The sequence below is a fragment of the Protopterus annectens genome, chromosome 7.part0, assembly GCF_019279795.1.
Source record: "Protopterus annectens isolate FY-2018-M chromosome 7.part0, PAN1.0, whole genome shotgun sequence".
Classification (NCBI taxonomy): Eukaryota; Metazoa; Chordata; order Ceratodontiformes; family Protopteridae; genus Protopterus; species Protopterus annectens.
In genome coordinates this window covers 1,525,096,863-1,525,110,128 of record NC_056739.1, presented here as the reverse complement: position 1 = coordinate 1,525,110,128, position 13,266 = coordinate 1,525,096,863, and positions in this window count along the sequence as shown.

Sequence of the window (13,266 nt, the reverse complement as noted above, 5' to 3'; positions counted from 1 at the left end):
AAATAAATCTGTCATTAAGAGGTTGGTGCTAGCAATCACCTTTATATTTCATGGTTTCATCGAACAATAAAGTGTCTGATGCCCCTGTGGAATAAATTGCCTAAATTACATTAAAAATAAGCTAGTAATATTGCAATAGGAAATGGATGGCAAACTGATAACAGGCTCATAATTAGTATCTTAACTTTCAGTACGGCAGCATTCACCCCTTATGGGAGTAGAACCAACAACCTTCTGCATCAAAAGCAAGCACACAGCCTGTTTTGCTATTAGCACTAAACCTCTCTTCCCCTGCAGCTCTCAGCTCCTTGTAAAATCTACTCAATATTCAACTGCATCTCAACTTCGCAGCACAAGAAGTCTGGAAAAAGCCAAATTTATTGGGGTGGGTCAAAAGGGCAAAAACCAGGGACACATTAAACATTGCTTGTATAATCTTGGAAAGCTGCTAGAACAAAATGCTGTGTTACCACGGTACCACCATACATTTTACTGCCAAAGTCCCTGTGCAAAAAAGAGTCAGAACATACCACTATGCCAAATCACCTGCTTTGTGAAAGAAAAATGCTGTGTTACCACTGTACATTTTACAGACAAGGTCCCTGTGCAAAACAGTCAAGAGCAACATACCACTACGCCAAATCAGCTGTTTTGTGAATGAGAGGAAGACTGAAACTTAAATGGCTATCATTTAATGAATTCAGTTCTCACCATAGCTGTCAACCTCTTAGCACAAAACACCTGGACAAACCCAGTAATGAGGGAATACAGCCCTCAAACATATTCAGTGAATTCAGTTCTTGCCATAGCTGTCAACCTTAGCACAAAAACCTGGACAAAGCCACTAACAGGGTATTACAGTCCCAAAAATAAGGAAACATTTAAAATAGTCACCTTATAAACTTAAAAAATTGCTATAATAAAAGGTTGTGTTACTATATATTTATTGCTAGAATAAAAAGTTGTTTTACTATGTATTTTCTGAAGACTATGAAGTCTGAAATTCAAATGCCTGTCAATTTTACTTGTGATGGAACAAAAACAATTTTCAGCAGAGGCCCAGGGAGAAATACTGTAGACACATCTTTGTAAAATGGCAGGACACCAGAGCAAATCCACACAAACACAGAGATAAGATGCAGACTCCACAAAGAAGGCACCCAGCCAAGAATCAAACCACAAATCCTATAGCTGTGACTCTGAGGCAACGATACTGCCACTGCACCATCAAATATGTAAGAAATTAAACATTCAGAAGCCTGAAGTCTGAAATCCAAATGCCTGTCAATTTTATTTAGTATTTGTTAATCAGGACAGTCTGACTTGGAACAAAAAAACAATTTTCAGCAGAGGCCCAGGAAAAAATAATGCAGACATGTCTTTGTAACATGGGAGGACACAAACACAAACCCACACAAACACAGAAAGAAGATACAGACCCCACAAAGAAGGAACCCCAGCCAAGAATCAAACCTGAGAACCTGCAGCTATGAGGCAACAATGCTACTACTTCACCATCAAATATCAAGCATTGCAATATTTACAAACCACAGATATTATGAGGAACAGATCAGATCAAATATGAGGCAAAAATCTGCAATTTTTTTACAAATGGTGGTGGGTAGGGAACTCAAGTCTTTAACACCTGCATACAGGGTACAAGCCTGAGGTATTCCCTACCACACCACCATGAGCACCTGGGGCATTTTCTCACACACACACACACACACACACACACACACACACACACACACACACACACACACACACACACACACACACACACACCCCTGTTCTCCATACTAACCAGTTTCACAAGCACAAAGCACCATATATTCAACACTTACCTGTTCTCCATAATAACCGATCCAAACCCCTTCCTGCGCAATACTCCAACGACTCGCGAGAGTAGATCCAAACCTTTCCCGACGAGACTGCAGCTCCCATTCCTGCTGCTCATGTTGCAGTCCGGCCACGATGTATAATCCCAGCATGTCTGTGCACTTTAAAGTGCACAGACGTCTCCTCGCGTTTCCCTATCAGGACTGCCGGACTGCCGTGAGCATGCGCATACAGTAGACCAGTAGTCTGGTCTACTGCGCATGCACGAAGTCTGCGAAATTTAAAACTTTTTTTTCTTTTTATTTTTTTAGTTCTTTTTGTTTTGAGGGGGCTGCAGTCCGGCAGTCCAATAGCACGGGCCGCCCCTGAGTAGCAGCTAAGTGCTGTCTTTCTGCTGTTAATGAAGGTTTTTGCTGTAATACATGACGTTGTTTTTTTATGAACAGCACAGTGACTGAATAATTGTAGAGTTTCTGTTTGTGAAGAGATTTGTCATTGGCTAGGGTTGCTTGTTTTTTCATATGTTACACACTCTAGCTGCCTTTTCTGAATGCTTACATATCACATTTACAGACGGTATGTTGGGTAACAAAGAGTGGGAACAAAAAGATAGGCATACTACCTGTCCCTGTAACATATGCAATTCTACATCTCAGTAACCCCACACTTGCATGCACACACATACCTCGTTAGTTTTATTTTTCTTTCTTTCTTTCTATAGTGTGGAAGCCATCATTTTTGTTTTTAGTATTCCCAAGCCTGCATACCAACATACATCTCCTGTTAGTTTCTTATTTTCCTGTTTAAAGGCTAGAAAGCTGAAATGCACAACTGTGAAATATAGTGCACTACTCTTGTTTGCCAAACATTAGTTAATGTGGCTGAGTATAGGCAAATAGTACTGTACCTAACTAGTTCAACCACCAAGCATTGCTTATTAAACATTTCTCTCTCTCTCTCTCTCTCTCTATCTCTCTCCCCTTCTCCCAGTGAACCAAGTGCATAGTAAGTCTGACTAGTCCTGCTGCAAAAGTTATCATATCCCACTACCTAAAGAACTTGCACAGCTGAATTTCATCTGCAGTTGTAAAAGTTCACAAGGAACATTACATTAAATCAATGTAAGGCAATTTCCAAGCCTCAAACTAATAACTTAATTTGTGAAGTCATGCATTAGTGTGTTCTGTTTTGTAGTCCTGAATCTGTTGGAAGGATATCCCCAACCCCACTCACTTACACACACTCACAGGCCTTTTACTGCTGAAGATGAAGCTACATTAACACTTCAGCATATTTTACTCTTATCAGTGTAATATATCCCTGGAAAGACAATGAAAAGCCCCTAACCATAAAATTAAATGCTGTGTCTCAAGTCAAGAATTTAGAGTTCAGAGACATTGTCTTTGTAGCCATGAACATTCTGCCTCACTGATTGTTTTTGGTGGTAAACCATCTGAGAGTGTTCTTCCCGCTCTGTTCACTCCGCTCCCCTGCTCTGCCCCTTATCCCACCAGCCCCCAACACCTCTACTCTTATCCCAAGCAAGCCTCTCCCCCTCATTCCTGTGATCTAGTTATATACTACTTTACCTTGTCCATGCCCACATTTCATTCACACCGTACAAACTTTTATATACCAAAACTTATTTGCTTTCCCTTAAATCCATCACCTTGAATTCTCATCCCCCTAATATAATTCTTTGCATCTTACTCTGCTCCACCATCAATACAATCACCATCTCAAACTATCTTACATTAACTCCAGGCTTACCACCTTCTCTGATGTTATACACACTTCAAACTAACGTACTATAATTTTATTACTGGCCAATCACATCTCCCCCTACCTCTCCTTACTACAGTCCACAAGGCAAAACACCTAACCACATTGTCATATCCCACCCTGAAGTCAAAATATTTCCAACCTTACCTTAACCTGCTCACATATCACTAGATATCATACATATCTATTTATACCTGATATTACATTCTAACAAATAAATACCACTTTTACTATTTTTTCAAACCCACGGTCACAGCTGACATTCTACCCCTAACCTGTCTAACCTCTTTACTCTTAATTCTCAACTTCACTACAACTATATCCTCTCATACCCCCACACACCAATACACATCAATAACCTCCTCCAACCATCTTCCCAGTAGACAACACAGCTTCTCACATATCCCCCCCAGCTTTTCCGCTATACCCTCCCATATTATTCAAACCACAAATCGGTCTCCTCACCATCTATGAAACCACACTTGACACCAGTACCATCAATTATGAATGAAAAACACTTCCCATGGTTCTCAGTCCTCATTACCTATCTACTCAAACATGGAGGCATACATCCTAACCCAGGCCTACTCTGTAATTCTACCCACAAGAGTAACCCCAAAGATTTTAACATACATACACTGACCCTTAGAAGTATATGTAATAAAAATAACCCCACTGCATGCCTGGATTTATCAAAATAAACCTGACATACTAGCTCTTACCGAAACATGGCTACACCCCAATGTAAGAGTCAGAAATAATGCCTTCAAACTTTGCAATAACCAGAAGAGCTACAGCTAAAACAAAAAGGGGGAGGGATAGCCCTTCTATATCCCTCTACACTCAACATCACACCCTACACCAGTAATATACCCATATTTTCTAATGCTGATGTACTAATTTCTTTTTTAAACCTCAATACACACACACAAAATAATCTGCATAATAGTAATATATATCCCATCAGATCAAAATATACTAGTGTTGGAAAATATTTTATCCTGGACATCCAAAACAATAAACTTCAAAACAATAATCTTAGGAGACGTAAATATTGATTGGCAAACCATGGCTTCCAACTCCACCACATATAGTATAAATCTGTATGTTTTTTTCTCAGCTTATCAGTATTCCAACCAGATAGAGCAAAGATCTTATCTGCCAGTCCACCCTTGACTGGATCCTAGTATCCCACCCTGCCAATTACCCCTCTTCTGGTACACTGCCTAGCTTCCTGAGCGATCATCTGCCAGCTTATTTCCTTAGAACATACTCCCAACAACTATGACTACACACTATAAAATTAATTAGGAACTCAACTAAATTTTGTCAGCATAAATTCAACTATCTCATATGTGAAATAGACTGCACACCCCTTAAACAACTACCCCTTAATGATGCGGTATTATACTTTAATAACACCTTCCTTCACATACTTAATACACCAGCTCCCATTCGTATGAAAAGAATCAAAAATAACTCAGCTCCATGGCTCTCTAAGGAATGTAAACACCTGATGAAGCAAAGGGACCTAGCCAGGGATAACCTGGAAACAAAACAAAAATGAACAAAATCATGTCAATTTCAAAACACTACGTAACAAAGTGACAAAACTAATCAATAGAGCTAAGAAGTCATACTATTCCAAGCTTCACCTTTAGCATAAAATCAACCACAATAAATTTTGGCACTCCATATCTTCTTTACTTAACCCTGGTACAAACAGAGAGTACAACCCATCACCTGATACCCCTTCATCACAAATAGCCGACACCTTTAACAAGCACTTCATACATTCAATATCAGACCTACTAACAAGCACCCCTTATGCTGGACCCCCCCCCACCCTTCAACCTTGTCAGACAACAACCCTAGACCATCAACTAGCTCTAACCCTGTCATTAATAATCCTCCTACTCAAAAAAGTGTGTTACAAACCCCATTCTCATTTCAGCCCATAACCACTGACACCATTAAGAAACAACTACAAAAACTACAACTCTGCTGCACCTCAGCTGATAATCTTACACCACACTACCTCAAACTGGCCGCTAACTCAATTGCCTACCCAATCAGTATCCTTATAAATAGGTCTTTATCTGAATTAGAAGTACCTACCATATGGAAACAATCTCACATCACCCCCATTCACAAAGGAAGCAACTCTTTTGAACCATCCAATTTCCGTCCTATATCCATCTTGTCACCCATATCCAAAATTCTCGAGAGAGGTATACATCAGCAGGTAGTGCAATATCTATTGCAAAACAATCTTCTAACCAGAACCCAACATGGCCTCTGACCCAGCCACAGCACAACTGCAGCCCTATTATTCTTTACAGACACCATGAACAAGGCCAGAGATGCAGGATGCTATACTGCCTCAATATTCCTTGATCCCTCCAAGGCCTTTAAAGCAGTGTCCCACTCCTTACTACTGAACACACTGTCTAACTTAGGCTTCTCACATCTTCTTCTTTCGGCTTTCCCGGTTAAGGGTCGCCACAGCGGATCATGATTGGCAGTGGAGTTTTACAGTGTCGAGTTGCCAGCCTGGCGCCCAACCTTCCACAGAAGGCACACACATGCATACACTCACACCTAGGGACAATTTGGAGTGTCCAATCCACCTACTGCATGTCTTTGGGATGTGGGAGGAAACCGGAGCACCCAGAGGAAACCCATGCAACCACAGGGAGGACATGCAGACTCCGCACAGAAGGCACCCCAGCTGAGAATTGAACCAGAGAACCTCTTGCTGTGAGGTGGCAATACTAACCACTGCACCACCGTGGCCACCCACCTACCTCAATGATCATAAACAAGCAGTGAAATGGTGCAATGAACTCTCACCCTTTCTCCAGAACTCTACTTGAGTCCCTCGAGGCTCCATCCTTGGACCCCTACTCTTCAACATTTTCACAAACAACCTTCACACTGCCTCTCACCCTGGAACCCTCATTCAGTACACTGATAATTCCACCATAATATGTACCGCTCTCTATACTATGGAATTCACTACCTCTAGCTATCAGGTCTATGCCTGGCCTAACCCATTTCAAAACCTCTTTAAAAAATCATCTCAAAAATACATGGCTCTGCTCCTGCATAAAGCCTGCCTAATACACAGCTCTTTCCTCTTTTTCCACACTAGCCTCATCCTCCTCTTCTGTCACATTTCACTTCCTCACAGTTTGCATGGGCCTAAAACTCTCCTAACTCCATCTCTATTTCTATAACTTATCCTTAAGTTATTGCTCAAGGTGTAATGTCTCTATTCTTAACTCTCTCACTATCTTTCTACATCACTAACTTTCTGGCTATTATTTTCCTAACTGAAAGCCACATCTTATTTTTCATGTACTAGAACAGTTAATGTCATACAGTGTACTACCTACATGCTACTTTTGGACACTATCTACTCATAGGCTATGTACATGGTGAAAGTGACTATTGCTATCTATGTTTTAACTCTATAGAATTGTCTAAATGTATAAGCTTGTAACATAGTTTCTTTCAACTTATTGTTGTATAGTATTTCTAATGTCATTTGTATTGTATTGAATTATACTGTATTTGTTCTGTATGTGGAGCTTTTCTCCCTGGGCCTCTGCTGAAAATAGATTCTGTAGACCCAGTCAGATCACCCCAGTAAACAAATATCAGCTAAATAAATATATAAACATGTGGGGTGAAATACAGAGCTGAGGCTATGCTGTGCTGCCAATAAAGTTAATAATATACAAATAGCACAGATGAAGCTCATCATCTCATTTAATGTGTAGTTCAGGCTGTGCTATGCCATAAATGGATTTTTTCATGAATCTCAGTCATGGTGCACTTTATATGGAAGGTGAAGATAGGAATCTTTAAAAGGTGAGTACTGAAATGGATGCAAGGAATATGAAAAAGCATTCAACCCCCTCCCTATGTTAGAAAATAACCCTTTTGAATAGCCAGACATCATAATACCACAGGAATTCTGGTTTCAATGCATGCCGTTTTAAATAATGAAACAATAGCAGATTCTCTTGTTATCCTTTAACACAGGTGAGAGTGCACATCTGTAGGAATGTTGAAGTTACAAGGCAAGTGATCCTCAAGATCATTTCCACCTTACCAGTACCCACCCTTTGGACTTACCTCTTATTTAAAGGTGGGCCAGGCCAGTCATATCAGGGGTGAATTTATGAACTCCCATCCAGCTCATTTTTAAAGGCAAACGGTGTGTCACACTGCTTAACTTGGGGAGGGAATTTGCTCCAGAGTATGAGTAGGTGGTGTATGACAAATCTAAACCTTCTCTTAGTTCTAATTATTTGCTGGAGTAGGTTTAGAGCCCTAGTGTTAGCTGGATTGTTTAATTTATTGAGGTATAAGAGTTCTTGGACTACTGAATCTCTTACAGCCCTATAAGCAGACACAGGCCTCCCCAAAGGACTCTGTATGAAACAGTATGGGGATAAAACGTCCAGTCTTTCTTTGTAGTTCAAATATTTTGGGGTCTTGATCTTTTCTGGTTACAAACCTCCAGGGTATATCCATTAGACAAGATCTACCCCTGACAAAAACAAACTGCTGGGGTTCATGTCTAACAAGATGTTTGATATCGTAGTTCATTAGGTCAGTTACAATATGTTCCATGGCTTTGCATATGAATGGGTCTCTAATTCCCAGGGTCTGCAATGGGGCCACCCTTGTGGAGTGATATTACAACATCTGCGTACCATTCCCACATGACAAAGCTAGTCACTATGCACTGATTGAAGAGTATGAGGAGTGTGCCCACCAGTGCTTGTTTAGTGCTATTGGTTAGGTGACCGGGTATGTTGTTAGGCCCAATAGATGATTTTTTTTTATTTTGCAGATTACTTTCATTACATTATCTTTCACAAAGGCTGTTGGCTTGATTCCATTAAAATTAGCTGGTGTCTGTTAATATACTGAGATGGAGATGTGGGAAAAGTATTGTACAAGAGAATGTTGATTTTGATAAAGAATACAAATAGGTTGCATGAGGAGGAACAAAATTAAATGAAGAATGAAAATGAAACTGTTGTACATAGTGAGAAAAGCACAGAGAAGCAGCATAATGTACAAACACAAAATACATATGTAGATGAAAGCGAGAAGAAGCATGAGAGGCAATGGGAACTGAGCGATACTACTGTAACCAGAGTAATGAAAAAAAAAGGTGTTGTGGGGACAGCGCTTGGATGGCAAGATGAAAGCAGCAGAGTTCTTGAGCTCTGCATTCTTCATTTTTTCCTGACAGGATTTTTTTTTATTTAATTTCACCAACAAGGACCTGAAACTACTAAAATCAGATTCTGGAAGTTGCAAGATACATGTTGGTATAATTTTTAAGCTACAATTTTCATATTTTCCCAGCAAAGTTTCAAATAGAAGGGACATTGAAACCACATTCACAAAGGAAGATGAGCAGCTCCAAGTTTTCTCAGCAAGAAGTTTTTGCACAAAGCAAAACTAAAACTTATTCCTCTAGACCTGACTCTTACCCAAAATACAAATGCAGAAGTAATTAGCTCCAAAGTACAAATCAATACCACTAAATCAATAAACATCATTTGTGCATATCTCCCCCCTGGAAATAACATCAATACCCTTGAAGATATACTCTACCAACTTTCTATCAAACTTCCACAAGAAACACTTGTCCTAGGGGACTTTAACATAGATTGGAATTCTTGTAACAATGCTAACCCTACTTCCCATATCAACCTCTATGGCTTCAAACAACTTATCAATAGTCCCACTAGAATCAATAAAACAAACAATAAGGTTACCACCCTAGACTGGATTCTCACTAATACCCCCTTGCAAACCTACCAAACAGGTATCCTTCCAGATGACCTTAGTGACCACGCACTAACCTATATCATTACAAGCAAAACCAACCTAACCTTACCCACCACTTTCAGAACTCTACACTCAAAAAAGCAATTTAACCCTGATCAGTTTCAAGCTGAACTTTTACAATGTCATTGGGCCCCACTAAAATATCTCCCACTCAACAAAGCAGTAGAACACTTCAATTCTACATTCCTAGCTATACTCAATCAACACGCCCCAAGTCGCACCATTAGAACCAAAACTAAAACTGCTCCCTGGCTAACCACAAATACTAAGCATAAAATAGCCCTCAGAAATAAATCTTGGCATAAATGGCGTACCACCAAAAGTCTAACTGACCACCTAAACTTTAGAGAACTTAGAAACAGTACTAAAAAAGCCATTCTATCAGACAAAAAGAACTATTACTTTCAACTTCAAAAAACTACCAAAAAGGAACCAAAAATTTTTGGCTTTAAAAAAACCAAAAGGGAAATAAAAAATTTCCCCCAAACCCCAAGCCTTTTAATTTTCTTCCCCAATTTCAAAAAAACGAACCCAAAAATACCTCAATCCAAAATTAATAAAACTTCCCCCCCAATGTTCTCCCCCAAAAACCTTTTAATTAAACAAAACCTCCTCAATTCCCGGGAAATTCCTGGGGGTTTTGTTACCCTGCCATTAATCAATCAAAAAAGGGACCCCAAAACGGAAAGAAAAACCAATCCCCCCCCTCAAAAAGGAGGAAATCATGAACCCAATACCCATGCATTCATTTAAAAATAAAAATTTACTAAAACACTCCCTTTTAAATAAACCCAGCTGAATAAATGGAATCTATAAAACCCATTTTATCTTTTCCAAATTAAAAAAGCAAAATAACAAATTAATTTTTTTTTTGGGAAAAAAAATTTGATAGGGTTAAAAACATTCTGCAAAAAATTTGGTGATCCTTTCCAACCTGGTTTCTTCCACAAAAAATTTTAAAAAAATTGGAAAAACTCTTTTGTTCCCCCTATTTTTTGGGCCCAAAGGGCTTTGGCCCACTTTACCATTTTTAAAAGCCCCCAAACTCCAAATCCTCAAAAATAGCAGTGTTCCAAAAATTTTCAGTTTTAAACAGAATCCAGTTTCAAATAGCACCTTTCCGAGCATGGCAAAAAACCCCCTTAAAAAAAACAAAAAATTTTTCATAGCTACTTTGTTAAATTTTTAAAAAACTACAACAAAATTTTTCCCGCCAAAACAAACTTTTTTATAAAATTCCCTTGTTTAAAAATCAACAAAAAAAAAAAAATTTAAAAAAACCCACAAATAAAGCCCCTCACAGAAGCTAAAAAACCTTAAAAAAACCATTTTATTTGTGCCCCCTAAACAATTTTCCAAAAGTAACCGAAACTTACCACCCCACTTTGGATTTGACCCATAATTTGACCAACTTCTAAAAAAAAAATAACTGGCGGAATAAAAACTTTTTTTCAAAATTTTTTAATAAAACCCAAAAAATTTTAAAAACCCCTTTTAAAAACCCCAAAACCCACTTTTTAAACCCGAAAAAAATTTTCCTTTAAAAAAACTCGAATATTCCAAAATTTTTTTCTGCAGAATGCCTTTTAACTATTAAAAATAAAAATTTTCCACTAATTTTTCCCATTTCCATCTTTAAAAATTTTCTAATAAATTCGGGCTTTGCTCGCCCAAACCCAGTAACGTTTGCCTTACTCAAAAAACCTTTTTTCCCATTTATTTATTACCAACCTTAATAAAAAATTTTTTTTAAAATTATTTTTTTTTTCACCTTTTTTTGATTGCATGAACCTCTCTTTCACTTTTGATTGGCAATTTTTTTTCTATAAATAAATAATTTTTTTTTTTTTACCGGCATAACTTTTGAATTGTTTCTAAAATTGAAACCTCTTTTTTTCCTCCCAAAAAAGGTAAACCACGGGTCCCCAAAAAGAAAATAAAAAAATAAAAAATAAAAAAACCCCCAAAAAAAAAAAATTAGGCCCCAACATTAATTTGGGGGGTAAAAAAAATTAAACAAAAGTGGAAATTAAAAAAGAAAAACCCCAAAAATTTTTTTAAAAACCCCTTTAAAAAAAATTTAAAAACAAATAAATTTGCTTTTACAATTTTTAACAGATCAGACCATTCAAAAAAAAAATATACCCAGATTTAAAAATTGGAAGTAAGTCTCCAAAAGGCTTTTCTCCTTCCGGGGCCCCTAAAACCAAGCATCCTCACTAATTTATTCCCTTTAAAAACCCCCTTTTAAAAATAAAATGGGGTTTTTCCCCAAAACTTCAACTTTCCAAAAACCTATCAGCCCAAAAAAAGGGGAATCTTGGGGAATAGCCAAAATAAGGCCGGGCATTCCTACAAAAAAAAATCTTTTTTTTTACCCATCTTCTTTTTAACATAGGCAGAAAAATGGGGGGGGAAAATAAAAATCCTAAAAAAATTCAACAAAAATATTTCTCCATGCTCAATGGAAAAGAAAAACCCTGGCCATTTTGGCGGGGGGGATTCAGTTGCCAGAACTAGCTTGGGCTCCTTGAAAGGGGGAAAGGTTGTCCCATTTTTCCCCTTTCTCCAACTGAAAATTTTAAAAGCTTTAACCAAGGTAAAACCAAATTTCCAACTTAACTTGGGCCCAGTCTTTTGTCCACCCCCAAAAAGGGGGGGGTTTTCCTCCTAGATCTTTCAAAGCATTTTGCCCCTTTTAAAAAAAAAGATTAAAACCAAAATACCATTGCAATTTACATTGGGGGGCCACACATGGGCTTCAAACGGGGGGAAAAAACCCAATGGGAAAGGGTTAAAATACTACATGGATAAAATTTATCAAACACCAAATTAAAAAAACCAAACCCCCCAAACACTCAAAAAACAAGAAACCCTTCCCCCTTTTTCCAAATTTTTACCCAAGTTTTCAAGGGGGAAAATTTTTAAAAAAACCCAAAATAAACTCACCACAAAAAACATCAAACTAGGGGGGTAAGGGTGAACTCTAACCCAATGCTTCAACCCTCCTCCAGGGGCTCATAGCAATTTTAAGCTTTAACGGGCCTCCAAAATTGTTGATGTCCCCACACCTGCCCCAAACTACGGGCCCCCACCCCATATCCCAAGGTATTTGGCCTAGTATCTAGCCCGGTCCCCCAAAGGGGGTACAGGGGTCTAAAAAAAAATTTCCCCCATTTCCTAAATTTCCCCAAAGAGCATATTTTCCCCCAAAATTGTTGCCGAATTTCCTTCCCCCAAAATAAAAATCCCCTTTAGTTGTAAACTCTCATTTGATAAAAGAACCCCCCCTTACCAAATAACCCACTCTCCCCATCCTCCATTTATCCCGGGGGCTTTTTTTGGGGGCCTCCCGGGAAGATAACCCACTTGGCTTTACAACTTAAAATTTCCAATCACCCCTAGGGTATTTGGGGGGGTTTGGGGGCAAGGGGGTCTTCCCCCATAAAAATGAAAACCCCTGCCCCGCCAAAATGGGACTCCAGGACCCATAAAGGTTTTTGGGGCCAAGGCCTTCTGGAAACCAACCTTGAAAATTTAAAATTAAAATTTTATGGTATGTGTTGTAAAAATATGCCCTGAAAACAGTGAGCGGCAATCGGGGCCCACACCCCCAAATGAAGGTGCCAGGCACAATGACCTGGGGGAAAAAACCTGACCCGCCCCATGGCAGAAAGGCTCCCAGTAGCCCGGGCCGGCAAAGAGGCTGAAGACACACTGCCAGTAGGAAGGAATGCCCTTTCCCTGCCCGGAAAAGGGATC